The following is a 25,284-nucleotide window of genomic DNA, read 5'->3' as shown; positions in this document are numbered from 1 at the left end:
GCATATCTCCAATAAATAGCTATGGTGTGGCTTGAAGATGGGCAACGAAATTTTTTGGCTATCTCCGATTGACGTCGACGAAATTAAAAAAGCAATAAAAGACCTAACCAGCAGCCGCACTCCGAGATCTGATGGGCTTACCGGGGATTTTTACAAAGCTTACCAACATGAATTAGCTCCCCGCCTCCTGGAAGTGCATGACGAATCATTACAAAAAGGCACCCTTTCGCCGACTATGTGTGAAGCAATTAGTACATTACTGCTCAAACCTGGGCAAGTCTCCTCAGAAATATCAGTCCTACAGACCGCTCTCGCTGTTAATCCACGACTACAAAATTCTCGCTAAAATACTTGCCACTCGATTAGCGTTACTCGTAGACACCACACTATGCCCTTTTCAGGCTGGTTTTATACCGGGCGGTCTACAACATTCAACTTCCACCCAATGTTTTCGGTAAGAAACCAAATGGGGACCACCTTGCCGTCAGTCGCAGTGATGCTGGACTCCAAAAAGGCCTTTGATTCTTTGGAATGGCCTTTTTAAAGAGCGGTTATGCAAAAACTGGGAATTCCTATTTTTTTAAACTTAGTTTGCTTATTATACTCCTCTCCTGTAGCTCGACTTTAAATAAATGGACTGATCACACCACAATTTGGCTTGACCCGGGGCACCAGACAGGGGTGTCTGCTCTTGCCACTATTATTCATAATTGCTATGGACCCACTTGCCCGTCATATTCAAGAACGGCACCTACACCGAGGGTTACCACTCCACACAGGCCCGCTCATTGCATCTTTTTATGCAGATGACGTTGTGTTATTTGTGTGCCGTCCCAATGAAAATCTGCCCCCTCTACTGCGCGAGGTAGTCCGTTTCGGAGTGCACTCTGGCCTGGTCATCAACTGGACCAACTCTGAAATATTTGCCTTGACCCCTGGTACTCACCCATGCCATCTTGAGTTTCCACTGCGGTGGTGCACTGAACCTCCCATGTATTTGGGGGTTTATCTACACTGCAACGCCTCTGAGGTGATTCGGTTGAACTATGGACCTGAGATCAACCGACTCGAATCGCAAATTCTTAAATGGACGAAGCTCCCGCTTTCTATTGCAGGAAGAATTGCTATCATAAAGATGGTAGTGCTTCCGCGTTTGCTGTACCTTTTTTAAAATATCCCCCTGTCTTTAACAATGGCCTTTTTTAATACACTCCGGTCACTTTTAGTGCGGTTGGTTTGGGCGGGTAAGCAACCGAGAGTGAGCTGGTCCACACTAACCATGCCATTTGAGCGTGGTGGCTTTGGTATCCCTGATTTTTATCTTTACTACTTGGTTGCCCAAACCCACTTTATGTATTTTTGGTACCATCAGGATGTTCGTTTACAGTATCACAAACCTGATGGATCACAGATTTACCCACATTCACTATCGACACTACTACCACAGGGTCTCCCTCGCGTCCCCACTGAAATTCGAACGGTCCCAACTACATGTTGGGCATGGACTAAATTGCGGAAGTACATTAACTACACATCTCTATAATCCCCACACATACCACGAAGAAAACGCTGCTTAAGAACAGACTCTTGACATTGGGTGATCTGTTCCATGATTCCAAACTGTGCTCAACTGCAGAATTGACTGCACGAAGCGCCAATACATTTATGGATACCCTCTTGCTTCATAGAACTCACGGTTCTTTACTAAACGATTTTCCAGATCCATCATCAGAACCAAGCGATTTCCCACCTCTCACACTTGTTATAACTTCCCTGGATAGCGCTCAGTTGGTTTCTCGCATGTACCATTTGTCACTCTCCCTTCGCCCGAATGTAGGCACTAAAGCGCGTACATCTTGGGAACTGAATTTGGAAATTAACATAACTGATGCCATATGGCGATACTGCTGCTCGCAGATTCGATATGTCTTGAGCAATTTCAAACATAAATTACTACACTTTAAATATCTACAGAGAATCTACGTTACTCCCAAATTGATGGCCAAGATGAATCCCACTGTGTCCAGCGTCTGTGCGAGATGCAGTATTCTTGACGCAGATTTTTTCCATATAGCTTGGACTTGCACCCAGGTAAATACATATTGGATAGATGTTTTTAGACACCTATCTGTCATGGTAGAACGCACTATACCCCCTGAGCCATTGACAGCCCTCTTGGGATATGTTAAACCGTTCAAGAGAAGCATCAGACGTGTTAGCGCTATAGTTCTGCTGATGGCTAAGAGACAGGTTTCACTGCACTGGGGCAGGACGCAAACACCGTCAGTGCAGGCATGGATCCGAGACCTCGCTTACTTTGACACTATGTGCGATATTTACGCTACACTGCTGCCAGTCACCTCACGTCCCCGAGATATTTGGGTGCCTCTCAAAAGCTATTTGCAATCACACTCCACAAGATACTTAGTGGTGCTTATATCACTTGGAGTAATTGAGTACATATTGAATAGTGCGAAGAACTGGGAAATAATCTGACACGAACTCTACGTTGGACACTATCCACAGACTGCTTTGGTGGTGGTGTTGACAAACTGGACACGGTCACTGCTAGGCGATACATGTTCTCCAAGACACTATTTGCACAACTGCTCCATGGTATTTGTTCTGTATTGTTTCTTTTTATTTGTTTTTTGGGCTGTAGATGGACAGGAAATGTTCAAATGTTTGCCATGATAATTTGTGTGCCCCATCTGTGTGTGGGACAGCTATTCCTCTCTTTCCTGATACAGCTTGGTTGTATTCTCTTCTTGAAAAATTCAATAAAAACATTTTTTTTTAAAATATTATATATCACATCCGCAAAATGCCCAACGAAACGGAAGAGCCCACTCAGGTAAGATTTGCCTCTTGATTCTTTAATAAGACCGCTGCATGGGTGAAAACAGTGTGCCACACCACCGAACCACACTGGACCTACCACAGATGTGTCCACTTCACCTTCAGAAAACCCACCACACACCACCGCACCCAACAGCTACCACACCGCTGCTGGGGCAAGGTCACCGAGGACCAACTGACTAACGCCCTCGCCCTGAGACCACCCACCGACCCAGACACCGCCGCGACCAACCTCACACAGTGGATCAACGACTGCGCCAACACCCTCGCCCCTCTCAAGACCTCTACAACCAACCACACCAACAAGAAAGACGCCTGGTTCACCGAGGACCTCATCAGGACCGCCAAGAAGCCCGCCTTCAAGGACCGCCTAGACAACAACGCACAAAACACCAAAGAGCTCTTCAGCATCATGAAAGAACTCTCCAACCCCAGCTCCAACACCAACGACATCCCGCCATCTCAAGACCTGTGCGACTCCCTGGCCACCTTCTTCCACCGCAAGATCACCGACATCCACGACAGCTTCAACTCCGACCCCCCGCCCCCACCACCGAGTCCACCACCCCTGCGACTACCACTCGCACCAGTCGCCTGACCGTCTGGTCCAGCGTCAGCGACAAAGACACCATCAAAACCATGAACTCCATCCACTCCGGATCCCCATCGGACCCCTGCCCTCACCACGTCTTCAACAAAGCCAGCGCAACCATCGCGCCCCACCTCCGGAAAACAATCAACTGTTCCTTCGAGACAGCAACCTTCCCAGAAAGCTGGAAGCACGCCGAGATCAACTCCCTTCTGAAGAAGCCCAATGCGGCCCCAAGGACCTCAAGAACTTCCGGCCCATCTCCCTGCTCCCTTTCCCGGCTTAAGTGACCGAGAAGATTGTCAACAAACAGCTGACCCGCTACCTCGAACTTAACAACATCCTGGACCCTTCTCAATCCGGTTTTCGCAGCAACCACAGCACCGAGACCGCCCTCATCGCCGCCACTGACGACATCCGGACCCTGATGGACAAAGGAGGAACAGCCGCCCTCATCCTCCTGGACCTATCAGCAGCCTTTGACACGGTCTGCCACCGCACCCTATCAGCACGCCTCCATGACGCTGGTATCCAAGAGAAGGCCCTGGCCTGGACCACATCCTTCCTCTCCGGCAGAACCCAGAGGGTCCGCCTCCCACCCTTCCGCTCCAAAACCACCGAGATCATCTGCGGCGTCCCACAGGGATCCTCCCTCAGCCCGAGGCTGTTCAATATCTACATGGCCCCCCTCGCCCACGCCGCACGACAACACAACCTCAACATCATCTCCTACGCCGACGACACCCAGCTGATCATATCCCTCACCGAAGATCCCCACACCGCCAAAGCTAACCTCCACAGAGGAATGAAGGCTGTAGCCGACTGGATGAAGGACAGCAGACTGAAGCTGAACTCAGACAATTCAGAGGTCCTCATTCTCGGACCCACCCCATCAGCCTGGGACGACTGTTGGTGGCCCACGTCACTAGGCACAGCCCCGGAACCCACGGACCACGCACGCAACCTGGGAGTCATCCTCGACTCCACTCTCTCCATGACCAGGCAAGTCAACGCCGTCTCCGCGTCCTGCTTCAACACCCTCCGTATGCTCTTCAAATGGATCCCCCTCGACACGAGAAAAAACGTTACCCAGGCCCTCATCATCAACAGACTCGACTACGGGAACGCCCTCTACTCAGGAACCACAAACAAGCTCCTGAGACGACTCCAACGCATCCAGAACTCCTCGGCCCGACTCATCCTCGACGTCCCCCGCCGCAGCCACATCACACTCCACCTGAGAGGCCTGCACTGGCTCCCCGTCAACAAAAGGATCACCTTCAAGCTCCTGATCCACGCACACAAAGCACTGCACAACACCGGACCCACCTACCTCAACAACCGACTCAGCTTCCACACCCCCACCCGAAGCCTCCGCTCAGCCAACCTCGCCCTCGCCACAGTCCCTCGCATCCGAAAAACCACAGCCGGCGGCAGATCCTTCTCCTACCTCGCCGCCAAGACCTGGAACACTCCCCACCATCCTACGGCAGACCCAGGACCTGCTGGCCTTCAGAAGACTCCTCAAGACCTGGCTCTTCGACCAGTAGCACCCCCCCCTCCTCAGCGCCTTGAGACCCTCTCAGGTATGTAGTGCGCTTTACAAATGCAGTGATTGATTGATTGATTAAGCGACGATCAACTTCTTTTAGTGTTGATTTGCCTCGTCAGATTTTGCCGATTGTCCTTGTGTCCCTTCTGGAACGTTCAGGCATCCATTTTGTTTTCTCGTCATGGCGAACTTAGCTTTTCCTTTGCCTTGCAAACTGTTACAAAATGGTTCACCTTCACACATTCCTTGTATACTTGCCCATTGGTGGGACATTTACCTTGGTGTGGAAACGAAATCCACATCTAAAGCACAGTTTATTTTACTTTGAAGATATTACTTTGTGTCCTTCAGCTATGGGTCTCTGCTTGCTTTTCATATTGATGACTGACTCGTTACGTTATCTTTATTCGGATATGCATTATCCATAAAAGCACAAACATTACTCATAATCACATGCATAGTCCATCATCATTAAAAAAAATAGAGAGACTCCACATTGAAACTAATCAATTAAAAGTTACTTGGTTATCCATGACTTGATATCATCAGCAATGTTAAAGTGACAGTGTGCAAGTGCAAATATTTCACAAAAAAGCAGCTAAAAACGGGCAGATCCTTAAATCACAGAGAGGTTACAGTTAGCAGCAATAAATAAAAGGTGCAAGTGTGGATAGTACAAAATATAAATACAAACAGTACAAAATCCAGAAATGTGTATTGTACAGCCTAATCCAGCAGTCATTAATTCATAGAAAGACGTGAACGAATGGCCATTTTCAAGAGAGTACACACTCGGTATGTTATATCATCATCTTTAAGCTGGAGAATAATTTTGTACGCAGCCTTAAAATCCGTTGTGCCCTTTGCCCTGAAAAACGGTATCAATAACTGTATACTATATTTTTGGTAAAAAGAACAAAAGAACAAAAAGTGTAGCGTAGACTGTTTCCCTAAGTTATCACATGTGCAGACCAAGTTCTCAATATTAGGTTGGTAACCCATGGGGAAGCACAACAGATACTTTATTGAGCCCGATCTGAGACGAAAAAGAAGACTTCACTCCCAACTAGTAATATCTCTTAAGAGATAACTATAGGAGAGCATAATGGGGGTCCACCCTCGCCCGTCATTAAAATATATTGTTTCACAGATACTTTGGCGGATTCCAGAGCCTATCTCGCATCCCCATAATGTTGATATAAAACTTTACGAATAATCTTTCCATCAATACCATCTAATTGTTCAGGGTTCTTAAAAATATGCTCTAGATTGACCGCAGTCAAATTTGCCCGTACTCGAGCCAGCCAGGGAATGTCACCGCCCTTATCACATTTTAGACAATCTGCTAAAATCTCCCTTGTAAATAGGGCTGGAGGGTTTTTCCAAACCTTTAGCCAGAATAAAACAGGGCGTGACCTAATGTAATCTTCCAAGTATGGCAATCTTAACTCGTTATGGCATACAAAGGTGGACGATGAAATTGGTATGCCCAAAAGCCTCCTACAGAATCTATTTTCTTCGGCCTGGACGCTTTTCAAGTTTGTGTGGCCCCAAATTTCAGCCCCATAGTTCATGATTGGTACGCATTGTGTCCTATAGATTTTAAGTAGGGACAGTACCACCTCAAATCTTTTTGGTTGGGGGCGATTTATTACTGAATTTATGGCTCTTGAAAATTTAGACAATCCATAGGCCAAATGTGGTGTCCAGGACCCATTGTCAGAAAATTTTATATCCAAATAAGGGAAAGTGCGAGTGCATGTCAAAGAATCGGGACCCAGAGTAATAGTATTAATAAAACGTTTCTTAGGGCCACAACACATTAAAAAAGATTTTTTTACATTTGTGCAAAGATCCAAATTATTCATAAAAGCTGCAAATCCCCTAACTAAAATTCTCAAGGCATTGGGTGTTCTGCCCATTAAAACAGCGTCATCTGCATATAGTAAGGCGGGCAGTTTGTTACCATTAATTATAGGGACATCAGTGGTTTGGTTAGATAGGGCGTTATGAAGTTCATTAATAGAGAACGCACCCTTGTCTAACGCCTCTCCCAAACACTATGTCTCCAGACACTGCCCCGTCCATGCTTATCCTTACCTGGGCCCTTAGGTCTCTATGGAGATAAGCTAAAAAGTGCACCAGATCTTTGTCTAACCCATAATTTAAAAGGCATTGCCAGAGCCTAGATCTATTAACAAAATCAAAAGCGGACGAAAGGTCCATAAATGCCAGATAAAGAGGGCATTGTCGTGCGATGGTGTATTTCCTTATGATTAAGTTAAGATTCAGACACTGTTCCACAGTGCCAAGGTGACTACGGAACCCCAACTGACATTTATTTATTATATTTTCATCCTCTGCCCAAGTTCTGATCTTGTTAAATAGAACTCTCCCCAATATTTTAAGGGTGTTATCAATTAGGGAAATAGGTCTATAGCAGCTTGGGTTTGATCTATCTCCTTTTTTAAAAATAGGAATAATTAAAGATGTGAACCATGTGTTTGGGATTTTTGTTGTGGTTAAATTGTTAAAAACGTTGAATAGCAGAGGAGCCCAGAACTCTGGTCTTGCTTTTTATAAGATCAATAGGCAGCCCATCCGGGCCTGGGGCTTTATTTCCCGCACCTTGGAATATTGCCTCCTCGACCTCAATCAAGGAGATTTGAATTTGGGTAGGCTTAAGATTTTCCAAAGTATTTTCGCATTGGGGCGGGGGGGCATATATTTTCGAGAAGTGAGCAGCCCACACCTCACTAATTACATTACAGCTTAGGGGGGTAGATATATTCCCAAAGGTTCTCAGGGACTTAGTGGCAGACCAAAAAGTATTTGTTTTGTTAAGTTTAGCAGCACAGGCCAAGTTATTCCAGTACCCTTTTAAAACCACATCTCGCCTTAATTTTATTACACTTTTATAATTGTGCCTTAAGGTTCTGATAAGAGTGGGATCTCTAGGGGAAACTGATAAAGCTGCTCTGAGATCCCTATTAGCCCTAGAGCAGGTATTATCAAACCACCTTGGATCAGATTTATGTGGGAGTGTGGGTCTGGAAATCAATTCCTTAATACCTGCACATAATAAAATAAAAGCAGAAACTGCCTCTGGGTTAGGGTCGGCCAAGGTAAGACAAGTATCACAGAGAGATGGATAAGTTATTACCATCTTCTGGAAGACCTCCCTGCAGTCCATACCCTTCCATTTAACTCTTAAGTTATCGGTTGAGAGTTCTAGGCTTCCCGCTCCCAGTTCTCTTCTAATATTTGGTCGCAGGCCACCCTTAGCGAGACCATAATAGGGTTATGATCTCCAAAGGTGGATGCTCTAACCTCTGCCTCAACTAAGTAGTCTTCTAAAGATGGAGATATAAAGACATAATCTATAGTTGAGGCGCGTCCTAAGCCTCTGTAAGTAGGTAATGGATTATCATTAGTGGTTGCAGCTGCGATGTCCATCACATTTAAAAGACTGCTACTCGATAAATGGTCTAATAGCTCATAACCTCTCTTACATGGGTTAGATAGAATAGATTGGGAAGACCGCCCAGTAGTTCCTTCTCCTATCTTTGCATTAAAATCGCCCCCCAGACATATCCCAGCCAATTTGTACTTTCCCAATAAATTGTCCAAGTCCTGGATGAAGTTAAAAAGGTGAACAAAGTTAGCATTAGGTGTGCTTACAAAGTCATTATTATAAAAATTGATAAAGCAGATGGAAGCCCCTCGTGTATAGATCAGTACTTGGAAGTTAGCATTCTCGGTTGGAATTAGTTTTACTCTACCACCTGAAGCAATGCTAACCCATATTGATAGACCCCCTGAAGGTCTGCCATATTTAGGGTTAGGGGAAATAGTATTAAAACACTCATACCCTTCGAAATAAAGCTGTTTGGCTGCCCAAGTTTCTTGAAACATAAGGATGTCGAATGTGCTTATCATAATTGCCCAATCTTCTATATTTAATTTTGAGGCCAGACCTGCCACATTCCAACTCAGCACCTTCAATATTGAGTCAGGGCAATCAATTAATTGAATCGTTTCCACCCCAGGACTGGTATTAGAAGTCTTCTTGGCTACCACATGGACCAAACCGATTTGAGTTTTGGGTGGGAGTCATTCAAGATTGTCTAGATCGGAAATAGCTAAAAATCTATTAGCCGACTGGTGGGACGGGCTGAGAAGTGGACACTGTATAGATGACGGTTTATAAAAGAAACCAAGTGGTAATGCACAGATGTTTGTAGAAAAAAGGCATTTGGTCTCTTTTACTGCTAGTATAGATCCGACAGTCCTAGGCCGAGAAAAATTAATAACAATGCAATCACCCCTGATAGTTTTTGCTGCAGGTCCCACCCAGCCTACCCTTCGTACCATTAAAATTTCATGTATATCAAACCTCCTATATCCTTTGTGTTTAGCCAGCCAGTCCACACATTTATTCCGCAGTTGTTCCCAGGACTCTGATTTATTTTTCTCAAGTGGTGGTACCCCTGCAAGGGTTATCACATATGGGCAGGATGCAGGGGGTAAATTTAAGACATCCTGATTAGATACTACATGCCCCCTCAAGCCAGTATCAGCTATACTCGTACTGACTATCGGACCCTCTTGAGAATCAACAGGGTTAACATTTTGAGTATTAGCAAATCGAGTATATGGCTTAGAGGCTAGGGGGTTTGTCGTTTTATTATTAGAATCAAGGGGGACAGGCAGCAACTTTACAATTTGGGGCACTTGACGAGCCGGTTGCGCATTCTGGGAAGGATTTTCCAAGGTGCTAACCTGTCGAGCTAGCTCATTGCAGTCCCTACAAGATGATATTGCCTTAGTAGTAAGGGATTCCAGACGATCTAAACGCTTCCATAACTTATCAAAACTTTTGTTCACAAGCCCTTTAATACGATCAAACAGTGTATCAACTATGATGTCTATAGCAGTATCCCTAAGTGTGAAGTTAGAAAAAGCAGTCTGCGTGGACTTCATCTGAATGGAATTATCTTGGATGTCCACATCAACTAGGACAATAGAGTCACTACTGGGAGTTGGGTCTGCAGGAACCATAGGGCCCTTAATCCACGTATTTAACGTTGTACGTTGTGAGTTCAGGAGTGGGGGCTGTTTCCGTTTAGAACAGGCTGGTCTCACCACCTTCCTCTTCTTCCTCGCTCCACTTACTTCTGGGTTAGGGGTTGTGGCCAGATTGACTGTGGTTAGTGTCGATGGAATAGTTGGACTACACCCAGATTCAAAATTTACAGTCGATCCTATGGAGCCCAGCCCTTCCAACCCTGATGTATTCTCTCCAGTAGGGATGTGAGGTGATTGTTCAGTAATTCTGTGTATCAGTACCTCTGGGTTACTTATATCATTTTGAGCTTCACATTGGGGTTTAATGGGGCCCAAGGACAATCTTCTCTCCGTCAGCTCGATATCAGTGCTGACCATATTCGCCACCCGCTCCAACATTGTGTCAATGGATGCAATTTTGCGTGCAGTGGTGGTAGCGTTACGTTTGCCCATGATGACAAAACCCCTACACATCCATAAAGTACCAAATTCAAAACGCACCACTCACCACTGCAAAATACAGTTGTAGATCTAGCTCTGTCTTCGGTTGTTGGAGGGGTAGCCCAGCCCGGCCTCCCTTGGCCCCTGACGGCCCGCCCTTTGCCCGGGCTTCGCACGGCGCGTGACCAGCGAAGCGGGTGCCGCGCTGTTATTTATGCGCCTCCGGGCGCGACAGGCAGCAGAGCAGTATGGGAGGCGTAGTCCTCTCCCTCCGTGTGCAGTGGCGGTGGCGGCAGTCCCTCGGCGGTTGCCTCACTTGGGCACCTCCGGCCTCGCTGTCAGCAACTTGTCAATCAGCACGTTCCTCAGCTCAGGCAGCCATGATAACTTGCTCCACAATAAGGGTTTTTCTCAGCATTCGTCATCTGAACGAATCGGACAGACATCCGTCGATAACGCGGTAATGTATAGCTTCTTCATCATTAAATTCATTGAACTCAGTTTTGATGAGCGTTTCAAGTCTCTCAGCAAATTTGGCAATTGTTTCACCAGCTTTCTGTCGTTCCTGACTGAAAATATATTCGGCATTGGATTGAACTTGAGATTTAACGCTTCTTTGATTTGACGGAATATGACAATCAGTTTGCTGCAGTTTCTTTATTACCTTTTTTACTCCTTCATCAGCAACAATTTTGACAATCTTCTTTTTATCGGTTTCTCCCAGTACATCAATTAAATCATCAAATGTTTCTATCCAGGCAGTCCATCTGTCACCAATTTTGGCTTTTTCGCAGTATTGAAGGGAGGCTGTGGTTTTAGGAATGCAGCAGCATCATAACCTGTGGAACTTTCTGCTGTCAAGAACTGCGTTCGCTCCGGCAGCATCTGTTGCCTACTTGTACTTGCATTTTCGTTAAGCACTAGCCGCGTGCTATCACCTGGGTCGTTGCGCCCACTCTCTGGTGGTGATATCTTCTTATTTAGCTGTGAGTAGTGACTTTGTTTCTTGCATGGTCTCCATCCTTCTCACCTCTTTGCATTGTATTTGTTTTATCATGCACTTAGCGTTTCTTTGCGTTAGAAATGTTTTCTGCTTTTAGCGCCTCTTTGCACTCACCTATCATTGTCTGTAACATTGTTGTACTGTATGCTTTATAGCTCAGTGTTGCGTAGTGCGCAGTACCTCTTTCACTGTCTTATTAGCAGGTTTCTGGCCAACGAGTAAACTTCTCAGTGAGGCTTTCGTTATCTTCAAAAACTTCTCTCTGGCTGGAGTGGTGCTTCAACTCCACATGCGCCAAACGTCGATCTCCATTTCAACTGAGGCACATGTGGCAAGCATGAGAAGTTTGCTGGACCGCGCCAAACTCTCTGGGAGAGCACCGTTGCTCTTCGGGTTATGTATCCTCTAACTCGCCTCCAGTTGTAGTATCCTCCCCAACCTGGGTACTCGGAGCTTGGTACTATACGTCTTTATTCCGCTGCATGTGGCTGTGAACTCAACATTCTAAACATGAACTCTATATTTCCCACACCTGAACACTTAGATTACAGTTCTACAGGTTGATCAGGAACCAAAAGCGTCCCGTCATTACAGTTTCTACCATGTGTGCGCAGGGGCGGCCGTGAAAAGACTAGAAACGTTGTACTCGTTAACATATACATATAAATGACTCCTACATTCCCAGAAATTAAATTGAAGGGAAATTACATTTCAACGGTTAATTTACATTGGAATATACCATGTTTTCAACGCGAAAAGCTTCTTGTAAAATCAGGGGCTCCCGCCAAAATAGACTAACCGTAGGCATGTATGAAGCCTGAACGTCGAATTGGCTTTGCCGAAAGTGCGCTACATTACATTCACTTAACAAAAACAACAATACCAGTCTTGCGGCCCGGAATGATTAGTTAATTTGGAAAGGCAGGAATGCGGACGGTCAGCTTCCTTCAGATCCAGGAAACGGAAAGCAGCGCATCCCTGAGGAGAGCCAGAGAGCGGCGGGTTCCGGGAGCCCGCCCAGCTGTGGAGGCAAAGAGGCGGAGGGCGGCTCCGTGCAGGGGGCGTGTAGTATCCTCGGCCATCACAACCAGCGAGAGCCCCGCGGAGGGCGAGCGCGCGGAGGTCCGTTTACCTGTGAGGAGAGTCCTCCGCGAGCTGCCTGCGCACACGTCAGGTGAGAGGTGGGGTCAACCGTCACTCTGTCAAGTCTGCTGCGCCGAGGAGGTCAACCGACCCCGGAGCTTACAGGTGGACGTTCGCGGAACTCAGCTCCGCTGACCTGTCCTGATGTAGCGCTGCTCTAACCGCAGGGGACGCTAGACCACTATCACTGCAGGGGGCGCTAGGCTGCTGCACCTATAGCATATATAGTGTGTCGGCTCGGGTGGAACTTGGAAGGCTGGTTTCACCCACGCACAGACGGGCAGGATAGTTCTTTAGCTGTCATCTCTCCGTATGTAGCGCCTACATGGGAAGGAACTTAGTAGTTGTTGCATACATCTCACACTTCATGACTAAGCGCAGTTGCACGTTCGCCGCCGCAAGAGTGGAGCCCGCATCTCTGGCTCCCCTTTTATTTATTTTTTTCTCTTTTTTTGGGGGGGGGGGGGGTGTTTTATGTTGATGATATAGCGCCATCATTTATACTCTAACCAATGAACAGCAGACTATTTGTCTACGCCCGGGACTGCATGGAAAGCGCATTGTGGCCCCATAAGTGATAGGAAAGCACTATAGAGGTAGTACAGCACCGTTCAGTGCCTAGAGGGGTAGTTTCTACCACAGTGCACACACAAATCTCTACTGTCGCCAGGGTCCAGGAGTCCACAAGTATTTTTGATAGAAAGTTAAAGTTTCAACAGAAAGATTTTCCAAGTTTGACGCTCCATTAAATTCAGTGGTGCCATAAGGATGAGCATGACTGTGAGTCAAGATGTAAGATCATACTGAGAGAACGAAGAATATGTATGTGAGCCTAGAAGCGAAGTGATTTCAGCTACAGCCACAATGCAGTCAATCCAGTGTTTCATTGAAATTATTTAAAATTGATGGCCAGCAGCCAGTGACTGAATGCAGTGTCCGAACGAAACTTTTTTTGCAAGGTAACTTTCTAAAATGATACAGTAATAATCCTGGAGAGTGTGTTTGAGGGTGTATCCTATAAAACATCTATGAGAAGAGCGTTTCACTGTAAGCGAAATTAACACAGCAACGGGGTTTGAGCGCTGCTGTGATTTATACACATGAATACAGTCTATAGAACAAATAACGTCAGCTGCAGTGTTAAAAAAAAAAAGTAACATCTTAAATTCTATAGTTGGATGTAGTTGAAACAGACCACGTGCCATTTCCACTTTGTGCTTTCTGCACAGACATATCAAAACGAGAATATATATAAAGTGTGTGTGTGTATAGAGAGGAAGAGAGAGCTAAAACACCATTCAGTAGTGCAGAGCTCAAAAGAAACAGTGCTCCATTAAGTGCGTTTTTTTTTGCCAATTTTGGGGCTTGTTTAGTGAGAGAAGGCTGCCCCTTCTAGAGCTTTCATTTAAATCTATTACATGTCGTCTTCTCAGTTGATTCAAAAGGGCCAGAATGCAAAATCATTCCGTGCGCAGCCTGTCAATAAAGGTGACCCAGGCAGTCCTCAAGGGGGACACATTCGAGGAAATTATGCAACAAATTAAAAATAAGATCACATCGAGGGCATAGATTGAATGGCCCATCTAATATGTCAATTCTTGTGAGGCAGTTTAGGGCCTCCTGCGTTTGCCTCCACAGTAGCGGCTGCTACTGGGCAGTAGTGGTGGCCGAGGGGGAGAGTTGAAAAAAAATCACTTACTTTCCCGGCTGCCACCTTTCCTCCAGCCTCGTCCTTTTCGGTCCACAAAACAGGAAGCACCCAGGCTCCCGACTCCTCTGACCAATCACAAAGCTGCCTTGCAGCAGCGTTGTGATTGGTTTGAGCGCCGTGGTTTTGCGCTCAGAGGGGGACTGGGAGGTGGGGCATGTTCTCCACCGGCTGTACAACACAGCCTGGTGGAGAACATGCCAAGTGCGCTTGACGGTTTGGCCGACCTGAGACAGCCGGCCAAACACTCATGCGCACTTAGAGTGCCACCACTCTTACCCAAGCTCTGAATGAAGCGCAGCCGGCCCCGCCCACACCTTTAAATAACCAATAATGAAAAATAAAATAACATTATTTTAAATTTATTTTTCTTGTGGGGCGACGCTCCTCCGCCTTAGCCGAGGAGGCGCCCCTGGGGATACAGAGATACAGTAGAACAGTTGTTACTATTGCCCTGCAATATTTCCTTTTTTTTATAGCCCTTTGCCCTTGTAATATTTGTAGCGTAGTCATATGTAATTAACAACATTTATTGATTTTTATAAGGTGGGCACATAGTTGATCGTTTCTGGCATACTTACAAGGATCCGACTTTGTCTTCACAATCCTTCATAGGCGAGAGAGTGAGTCGGACAACTTTGTTATTTACAGATTAACCAAATCCTTTGTTCAGATTACATTGCGTAAATGCTCGTTACCACCTCGTCACTCTTTATTTGTCACAGGAATATATATCAAGCAGATAAAAGCAGAATTTGATCAACCACAGCATCGGAAAAATGAGGAAGCACACCAGTGTTTCATAATATGCAAAATATTTGAGAGTTTCACAACTAAGAATAGCCGATCTAAACTCCTGCGAAGGAAACATCTGAAGTCTGACGTGCGAATATAGGTACCAGGAGTTTCCCCGTTACTGCTCTATTGCTAACAGACATCAGTATGGCCATGAAACTCCTGAGGCAAACAAACTTGCATCTGCTCATATGCCAACACAGTCGTCACACACCCTTCTATTCAGTATAGCCATATAAGGTTTCTTTAGGCCTGTGCCCTGCACCAAAAACGACTAAGAGGTGGGACGGCGGAGGAACGAAAACCGCTGCTCACTCAAAGACGGTGACCCCCTTCCCTCCCCTCAACTCTGGGTTATTTTGCTTGGAGTGGATTGAGAAGGCTTCCTCTATGACCTCACCAAAAGAGGACATTGAAGAGAAAAAAAAGTTGCTGATTAGTTCATGTTATATATGGACCGCCCATCTGCTATCTAAGTAGATTCAGTAGTTGCCCCTCATGAGAACCCCGGTATGGAAGAAAGTGCCGATGGAAGTCGGTGAACACCTTGGGTCTAAACGAGGGAGAAGGAAAGACTTTAGAGCCTTGCAAACAGAAGAAAGATCAGATAGGCATTAGCAATCTCAATTGGGCTTAGTCCGAATGGAGACCTAGTATTAATGAGGAATATGAACACCTTATTGCCAGCTGGTAGATGTCACTCTTTCTCTGCAGTGGTAGGTAGAAGCCTATTGGGTGCTTTTGTAGCCAACCGAGGACTTTGACCACCGAGAAGGAAATGGTAGGAGGAGCTGAATTGAGAAAACAAAAGCCTACTTGTTCAAAACATATGAGGCTTGACCATGTTTTTATTGTGTGACCTATAGCCGTTATTTAAAATTAGAGTTCCAGTCATTCAAAAATGGGGCCAACGCATGATAGATTTCCTTACTTTGAAACCAACTACTAAAGTCAGATGAGTGTGAATACAACGGGCACCTAACCCTCTCCATTGCCGTCGTAAATGTTGAAAAATAGCCTAACATTGTGGTAAGTTAGTGGGAAAATGAAAAGAGAGAGACAGCTGTTGCGACATCTCTTCCAAGGTTGGTATACGGAGACTTCTCTCTTGCTACTGCTTGTTTGTTAGGTAAGTATTCTTCAAAGTACTCTGCGACCTCACATTTGCTGAAGATTACTACAAGTTTACATTGCATACTATCACATCCACACCTTTAAATTCAGGGTAATAGCACATCAATAGGAAAACCATGTAATCGCAAGGCTCACAGTAATTCACAGTTGGTATCCCTCTTATCTTGACCTCTACCACTTGTGGGGCTGTGTTGATCATTGAGGAAGACTAGGAGACATTCCCAACAATCAGGCGAAAGCCAATGATGCAGAAGCCAGTAAAATAAGAGTAAGGAAGCAACAAATAGAACTGCAACAACCTGACTAACCGAGCAGGTATAATCAGGACCAAAGGGGGTAAAGAAACGGGAGAACAAACCCAACATGAAGGAAAGGTCATTTTGTGAACTGGTGCGGTGTTGAATACACTGTAGCAAGATGCAAATGTCCAGGCATGGTTTGACTGCTCTACACGCCCTCTTATGTAGGTGTTCAAATGATGACTTGAACGGCCTCCCTTCCAGAACCACTGGCTGCCTCGAAATGCTAGACTGCTAACCTATGTCTAAGGCGCCATCTTCCTATTTCCCTCAATTTTCAGGTTTTCCTACTCCACACTAGAGCTTGACCCTTCTTAATCCTGGTCAATAGAGGATCCACTGTGTTTGCTTTTCATGTCCAGATTGGTACAGAAATACCTGGTTTGTTTCGACACTGAGGATTTGGGTATTTGTATAGGACAGTTGACACCCAAGGGTTTCTTCGTGGTGGAACGAATAGAATCTCACCCCCTCTTCACCTTGTGATGCAGCAATCAGTACATCTCACTGCAGATAATCCCTGAGTTTCCAGAATAAGAATTTTGAATCCTCCTCAGTTGCTGACTAAAGTGACCAGAAGTCTTGGAAAAAGGATGTGTGTAATGTGAAGGGTCTTTACTCGCTCTAATAGAAAAATTGAGGTAATTATCAGAAATGTACAATAACTTTAGTCTGGTGGTATGTGAAGTTGTGTAAACACAAAAAAGGGGTCCGAGGAGATTACGAAGACCAGCGAGGGCGAACTTCCCAATTCAAATAACTAGACACACAAAGAGCCCTCAGATCTAAGGAGAAGGGAAAACAAAAAGAAAAAACAAACAGGGCTGACTCAGAAGGAGGCGTCCCTTTAAAGGACAGTTTCCCTCGCCCACCAACGGTGGCATGCTTCATCATTGGGAATCCTCCTCGCCCCATGAAACCTAGTCATGGTGCGGGCTACAACCCCCTCGCTGCGAGGGAGGAGCTCAGGGATGTTTTTTGTATGGGAGGGATTGTCACTAAAACCCAATGTGAGCTCGCAGGGTGTCGTGAGTGGTGCATTGCAAGAGATGGAGTGGATTAAAATTAGCTACAGGGTTGGCACAAGCGCACTGCGGACCCTCCTGTGCCGTAGTGACAGGTTGGAGATGCGTTTGCACCTTAAGCAATTTTGTTAAGGACAGATAGGGCACACTGCCTTACTACCGCAGGAACCACCAGTGAATCTATCATCTTGATTTCCATGGATCACCGGTTTTGTATCAAACTAAATATACTGGCGCAATGTTAATTTTTTTGTTACTTTTGCACACTTTTTCACTTGCACGGCAGTAGATAAGAAAAGATCCTGAATAAAGGCACAACACTTTCTAGGTAATTGGCTGAAACATGTCGATCTGCGTCTAGTACGACTGGTTCTAATTGTTGCTGTCGTACCTTCTGTTTTTAATCCTAGCACTAGGTAGCCACAATAAAGGTTATGTGCTAAACCCTGAAGCTAGTTTTAATCCACTCCATCACACGCACTGCACCCCTCACGACACCCTGCAAGCTCACATTGGATTTTAGTGACAACCCCTCTCATACAAAAAACATCCCTAAGCTCCTCCTTCGCAGCAAGGGGGTTGTAACCCGCACCAAGACTAGGCTTCATGGTGCAAGGAGGATTACTAATGATGAAGCATGCCACCGCTGGTGGGTGAGGGAAACCGTTCTTTAAACTCCTTCTGAGTCAGCCCTGTTTGTTTTTTAGGTCTTGCAGACCTAGCGCTAGAGCGCCCTTGCGCTCCTTGCTCTGCGAGGTTTATTGTAATGGATAACATTTCTGTAGTGGACTTGAAGCCACGCCCATCTTTTTGATTGGCTGGCGTCATCGTTTATGCTAAACGCTGGCCTCCGATTGAAAATGAGGCTTCTTTGTTACCGCCCTGTCTCCTTTTTGGACGGCCCATCCCGACTGGATGTTTTACTTCTGGCGTTATACAGTCTCCATCAATTACTCCGTGAGCCCTTTTTTCCTCATTCGCGCAATGGCGACAGCTTCTCCTTGAATGGCTCTCTGTCTGGCCCTTACACCAAATTGTTCCGTTCTCGTCTTGCCTTGCAACAATAGCTCGGTTGTTATACAGCGCTTGTTATCACATTGATTCTGCTTCTTAACGCTTGGTATGAGTCGTATTAGAGTGCCTCCCGTTAGCCGCGGGCCTTGCATTGAAGGCTCGGAGGGTGCGTGGTCGATAGCACACGCTGGGTTGTGAATCTGTCACCTAAAGGCTGCGCGCAGTGTAGCTGCATTAACCCACCATGCTACTTTGCTGACTCGCATCCTTGAAAGTCTAATATATTTCTCTAATTTCACATGTTTCTTTCCTTATTTTTCTCGCTGGATGTCATAACTTTTTGTTTTACTGATCTAACACCCAACCACCTCCCCTCCCCCTCCAATACATTTCTTGTCACTCATGCCCTCACTGCTTTACCCTTTTTGGGCACCACCTTATCCTGTCACATTTTCTACCCTGCCATTTCGGCTCTCCGTTCGAACCCCTCCATATCCCAATTCTTCTTTAGCTCGTCGCTCCTGCTGTCAACAATTTAAGCTTTTATGCACCCTCCCCAGTGTTAGAAGTGGGGGGGAACGGAAGGGCACGGCGTGCCCCTACTTTTAAAAATTATGCTAGTCCGTTCCCCTACTTCTTGATTTAAAAAAAGCGTCCCGGGACTGCCCTAATTCAGACCCGGTTCTAGTAAGGGCTTGAAGGTAGGCGCCAAGGGGCTCAAAGTGCTTCACACACAGACAGTTTCAGAGATTATCGCAGCCGTACCTGAGTACTTCACAGGTCTTTAAAAGACCATTTACATGTTAAGGAGGCTTTGTTTATATTTTCACCCCTTCATCTCCAACAGGGGCATGGCGAAAGGCGACAAATCCTTTCTTTGGCCGCGGTAACCTTTGCCTACTGTCCTGCTGCGCGGATATTCTTTTTCTATGCAGCGCAGGAGAAAAGAAGTTTGTTTATTTCGATTCACCGTTCCCAACCCCTGCAGCTGCTCATCACTTCAGGCTGCGACACTAAGATTGACTAATGGAGTAGGTAGGAGAATGTGTCACTTTTTGTTTTTCTTTTTAAATTCTGCACAGGCGCAGCAGGACATGTACTTCGTGTGTGCTTCATTTAATCCATTATCATGGCTGATGCAGGACAACAATAGGACAATAAAAAAATGCCCAGATAACGCTGGGGATTAATGGTCCTGCTGGAGAGCAATCATTTCTCTGTTAGTAGTTAAGTGCAGATGAACTGTATTTTATGTGGAAGCTCAGTGGGTTATTGTCATTGTGACAAGAGATCCTTGTGTAACTTGCAGTTCAGAAGTTACAATCCTAACCTAGGACAGTGACCAATGAACTGTCATCAAAGAGCTGTATGCAAACCTGAATGATATAGTTAGAACTTCGCGTTTTTTGTTTTGTGATATAGTTAGAACTTCCCCAGTCTTTCATTATTCTAATGTTGCTAAAATGAGTATCTTTGGGCAGATATACATTTTTATCAGTAAAGCCAACCCCTAACCACTGGAGTACTCTTTAAATCCTGAGTTTGTGCTTCTCCAGACCAAACCCTCTTAAAATAACTGCCCACCAGTATGGATGACATGTGATTCATACACCTTGTAATCCTCATTGGCTTATGTGACATTCCCTGTAGGCTGATTTACATACTTGTATGATTCGTTGTCTCTGTATAATGTGTGCGTGGTGTAAAGTACTGACACACACTACACTGATATGAGTAGCGCTACACAACAAATGAATTGCATATGAGAGAGGGGCTACATAAAGATGAGGGGCACTGTTGGAGGGTGGCAGTGAGGGAATCCGAAGAAGAGGTCATGGGGGGGAGGGGGGAGCTAGGGAGAGATGAGGGGCACTGCTGGAGGATGGTAGTGAGGGATTCTGAGGAGAAGGTCATGAGTGGGAGGGGCTACAGCGAAATGAGGGGCACTGGTGGAGGGTGGCAGTGAGGAAATCCGAGGAGGAGGTCATGAGGGGGAGGGGCTATGGGGAGATGAGGAGCACTTGTGGCGTATGGCAGTGATTATTGGTGTGGCGCCAAAAAAGACTTTCGCATCAGCGCTAAAGCCGGCCTTGTCATGGCCTTTCTGTTTTTGTTTATTTAATTAGCAGTCGGGTCATAAGGGCTACTGTGGAACATACTTTAAAGTGTGTGCTAATTGTATTTACTGCTATATTCAATGTTTTAAGTTTGAAGGTGATTTTACTAATGTTTTTACCGGGAAAAATGAAAGTGGAGCCCGATGGTGCCTGATATGGGGCTGGGGCCCAAGGTCAGCTGTGAGATAAGGTGCACTGGAGAGGAGTAGTGGATAATCAAGCCTGTAAGGGAGTGCGTTGCGGAGTCTGGGGTCAGGTGGAGGTAGCAATGAAGAGGGATCCTCCATGAAGGCTCGAACAGAGGGAGCCCAAGTAGTGTCACTTGCCTGATACTACCACCTCAGAAACCTCCTCTTCCCATCAAAGGAAAATTACATAGAAAAAACAGTTTTTGAGAGTGATAATATTTAGAAAGAGATTTGGAAAAGAGTGCGATTTACTGGGCCTTGTAAGACTAAGAAGAGATAAAGGAGGGCCCGGAGGATTTGCAGTCTGGGTGTTGCTACTCCCAAGATAATTTTGAAAAAAAAACTATAGGGTCAAATACTGCATTTTATTTTCAACACCCCATTTTTACACAAATTCTCTCAAAAGCCATTACTGTGCCAAGACAACATCCCCATGAGTTGACCACATTTTTTTTCAAGATGCACAATATGTTCCTCCCATAAGTAAATATTTACCTCCACTTTGCCAAGGCCTGTGTTTTGTCCTGCTTGCTCACATGTTATCTCACTCAGGCTCACTACCCCCATTATTCATTCTCATTCACTTTCCTTTTTACTCAAAATTGCTCACTTGCACTCACTCTTCAACATTCGGTATCACATTCTCACTCAATCAGTCTCACCACTTTTTTCTACTCTGATTACCTCATTCTAGCTTACAGTTTCACTTACTCTACGTGACTCCTTCTCACTCACTTTCTCTCACTTTCATCGACATACACTCTTTCACTCATGCTCAGTTACATTCAGGCACTCAATCATTCACACCCACATTTACTTACTCGCACTCATTCTTCTTTGCAGGACACTTGAATACATATGTGCTATACTATGTTTGAGCAGCTAGCTGGCTGACATGAATAAGAATTATTTATTTATCTCACTTGTAAAGCGCACTCTCACCTAACAGGCATCCTGGCGCTGACAATCAAGAGTGCACAATTTGTGGATAAGAAGGAGCCCTCGTGGGTTTCCGTGAGTCAGATCAGATTCTCTTGAAGAGTTCCTTTGTCCCTGAGCCCTGCTTAACACATGTGTACAGGAGGAGCCCTATATTCATGTCCTCAATGTTTGAGACAAAAAATACTCATTGATTTCTGAACGAGAGTAAAAGCGTTAAGGTAACAAGGACTTGTAATCCTGGGAATGCGGCAAAATCTTGCGCTGCCCCAGAGGAGGCATAACTAGGAGAAATATCTTTATTTCTCCTTGCTTTTTCCTCTTTCAAACTGTGCTTTATTCTTCAGCCCACATAGAAAGATGAAAAAGCCTCTCAAGATTGTTTTTGTACAGGAAGGTGCCCCTTCCTGCACAAAAACAATCCTGCATGCAAAGGAGGCGCCCTTGTACCATGGGGCAAGTGTGCCTGCGTTGAAGCTAGGCTGTCGAAATGGCGCCAGTGCAGGGGGAAAAGACCGGAATGCACCATATTGGATAAATACGGCACATTCCCGCCCTTTTCCTGTGACGCAGGGCAGCGCAGCAAAGTAACTTGCTGTGCTGCCCTGCGCCACCATTCCCATAAATATGTCCCTAAGCTCACAAATAGTAAATTGACCAGACTAATTATCTGTGTAAGAGCATGTATTGATAAACACAATGAGCCACTGACCTTTTTCTTGGACCTTGTTGAGTTGCCAAGCACAGCAGCAGATCTAATCTTAGATACCTTACTTGCATGCTTAGAGAGACACGGTTTTACTGATGAGTATTTAAAAAGTAATTTGGTTCAGCTTGTAACAGATGGTGCTTCCAATATGATAGGTAGGAAATCTGGTGTGGCAACTCTTCTGTAACTGAAATATCCACAGTTGAGTGTATGGCACTGTGCTAACCACAAGCTGGAGCTTGCTGTGGGTGATGTTTGTAAAGAAGTCGCAGGCATTAATCAGCTCAAATATTTTTTGATAAACTATATACCACCTACCATGCCTCTCCGAAAAATCAGAGAGAGCATGGAGAATGTGCTCTGGAGGTAGAAGTAAGACTTCTGGCATTTGGAAAGGTGCTAGATGTACGTTGGGTGTCCTCAAGTGAAAGATCTTTGAGAGCTGTTTGGAATAACTACAAAGGACTTATTAAACATTTCATGGAATCTTCAGAAGACTCAACGAGGAGTGACATTGAGCAGAGGAAATATGCTGGTTTAAACCATTTATTAACCTCCCTGGTGTTTGTTGAAAATATGGGCATTTTATATGATGCTCTCACAGAATTGGGTGACCTATCCAGAAGGCTGCAGCGGCGTGATATGACCATATATGAGGCCGATCGTTCAATACAGATGCAGATTTTAGTGTTTGAATCAATGGCTGATGCACATGGGCCCTTTGTTTGCTACAACTGCATTAGATGCTGCTGAACGGATGCAGTTTGCTGGTGTAGGACTGCAACAGAACAAAGGCTGTGTTAGCATCAATAGGGCACAGTTCTTTAGGAGCTTAGCAAATAACCTGCGAAAAAGGATGACAATGTCTAATGCATCAAATGTTTCTAGATGCACAACCACAAACAATGATGAAATAGAATACAAAGAGTTAGTACATAGAATGAAACTCCTAAGACCAGTTTATTGGCCAGATCCAGTAGACATCTTATACGGTGAGGGAGAATTACAAAACCTTTGTAGCAGGTTGCATGTATTTGATACCAGGCAGTACATCCTTGGTTTCAGAGAGTACAAACAAAATAAAAATTGCATCTCTGAAAGCCTGAAACCATTAATGCACATTATAAACACCTTTTGTACCTCAACTGCTGAATGTGAACGGGGCTTTAGTGTAATGAATGATGTGCTCACACCACTGCGGAACAGAATATCAATCAATCGTCTGTCTTCTACAATGTTCATAAATATCGTGGGGCCACCTGTCATAGAATTTAAACCTGAATTTTATGTTCAGAAATGGTTAGAAAAAGGGAGGAGAAGTGCAGATGAAAGAAACTGCATGGCTCGGAGACAAATGGCTTATGATTCCACTTATAAGCGTATTTGGAATATTCTGTGATTGGAAACATGTCCCACATTGTAAATGAATTAAATATAAACAACTTATATATTAAACCTCAAATAAACATGTTTATTGATTCTTTGAATTAAATAACGTTATAAGCTGTAACTGGTCAGTGAAATGCCAAACGTTCAAAAATTGGTATGTTTTGCTATTTCTAGCCACACCTCCGACTCCGCCCACTAATCCAATCCTTGGGTTATTCCCGCCCCCTGAGTCTCCGCCCACAGTTCCCCTACTTTTTTTCCCCCACTTCGACCACTGACCCTCCCGCCTTCCCACACTCTATCTGTACCCGTCATCAGTGTTTTAATGTCACGGTTTTTGTAGCAGTAAGACGCATTGTTTACAGTGCTTGAAAACACAAGATGAAGTCCAGCACTACAAAAAGATCAAGTTAACGCCTGTGTACCCATTGTGACGGTTCATTACCGGCTCCCTTTGTTTCATCTACTCCTGCTTTAGCTCCTTCACTTGTTCTATTTTACTCATTTATTCAACTGTATCTCGTCTGTCCCGTTATCTGATTGGAGCAACAGCACGTGACGCCGTGTCTTCTTCCTCATTTATTCACGCCACCTAAACCCTTTCAACCTCAGATGATACTGCGCATCTCTAGTATATTGCCAGAGTGATATTATGAGCCCTAGTGAAAGGAAGAAAATGCCCCCCTAATGCTTCAGTAATAAAATACAACACAAGGATACGGCATATTCCAGCCAACGTCACCCTAAGCACACACAGATCATAATATCACAGTATATGTTGTACCAAGCACATAGAAGCTGGCGTCTGGCGTAGTGCGGCCCTCTTAAACTCACGTTGGACATCCTGTGCTATGGAGACAGCACTTCGAATAGCACCATTTAGGTGTTTCTAGTCACACCCTATATCATTCAACCTTCCATTCAAACCATGGTTCCCCCTTGCTCAACACTACAGACAATCCCCCCCACCCCATACACTCCTCCAAATCCTACAGAGCGTGGCCCCCACCCTGCACTCGCCCCAACTCAATGGCACTGCCTCCCATTCAATCCATCCCCACTTTCCACCCAGGTCACCAGGTCTTCAGCTCCGTCGTAAAACCAAAGCCTCATGACACAATCTGCAAATCTTTACACACCCTGCCTCCCTCCTCGCCTACTTAAATTCAGGCTTCACAAACTGTCGTGTATGTTGCTAGGGGTAAAAAGCAAAACAGGATTTACATAAAAGTGCCAATTTTGCATCTTTTTTTTAAACTTATTTTTCTACACATTACAACATCACAACATCCTTGTGGGGGGTGGGTCTCGGC

At 45.3% G+C, this 25,284-nt stretch overlaps 1 protein-coding gene across 4 annotated transcripts in view; it reads left to right on the top strand.

Moving 5' to 3' along the window:
* Positions 1–12,480: 12,480 nt before the first annotated feature.
* Positions 12,481–25,284, top strand: part of HVCN1 (hydrogen voltage gated channel 1) — a 246,507-nt gene continuing 233,703 nt past the window's right edge. For 3 of the 4 annotated variants that reach the window (XM_085636316.1, XM_085636321.1, XM_085636317.1), the window contains exon 1: positions 12,548–12,685. The gene's annotated coding sequence lies outside the window, so the exon portion shown is untranslated. Of the gene's footprint in view, positions 12,686–25,284 lie in introns of all 4 variants that reach the window. The other variant, XM_085636320.1, reaches the window with a different exon arrangement.

This window comes from Triturus cristatus, chromosome 11, assembly GCF_964204655.1.
Source record: "Triturus cristatus chromosome 11, aTriCri1.1, whole genome shotgun sequence".
In the NCBI taxonomy this organism is placed as follows: domain Eukaryota; kingdom Metazoa; phylum Chordata; class Amphibia; order Caudata; family Salamandridae; genus Triturus; species Triturus cristatus.
This window is presented reverse-complemented; position numbering and strand designations above follow the sequence as displayed.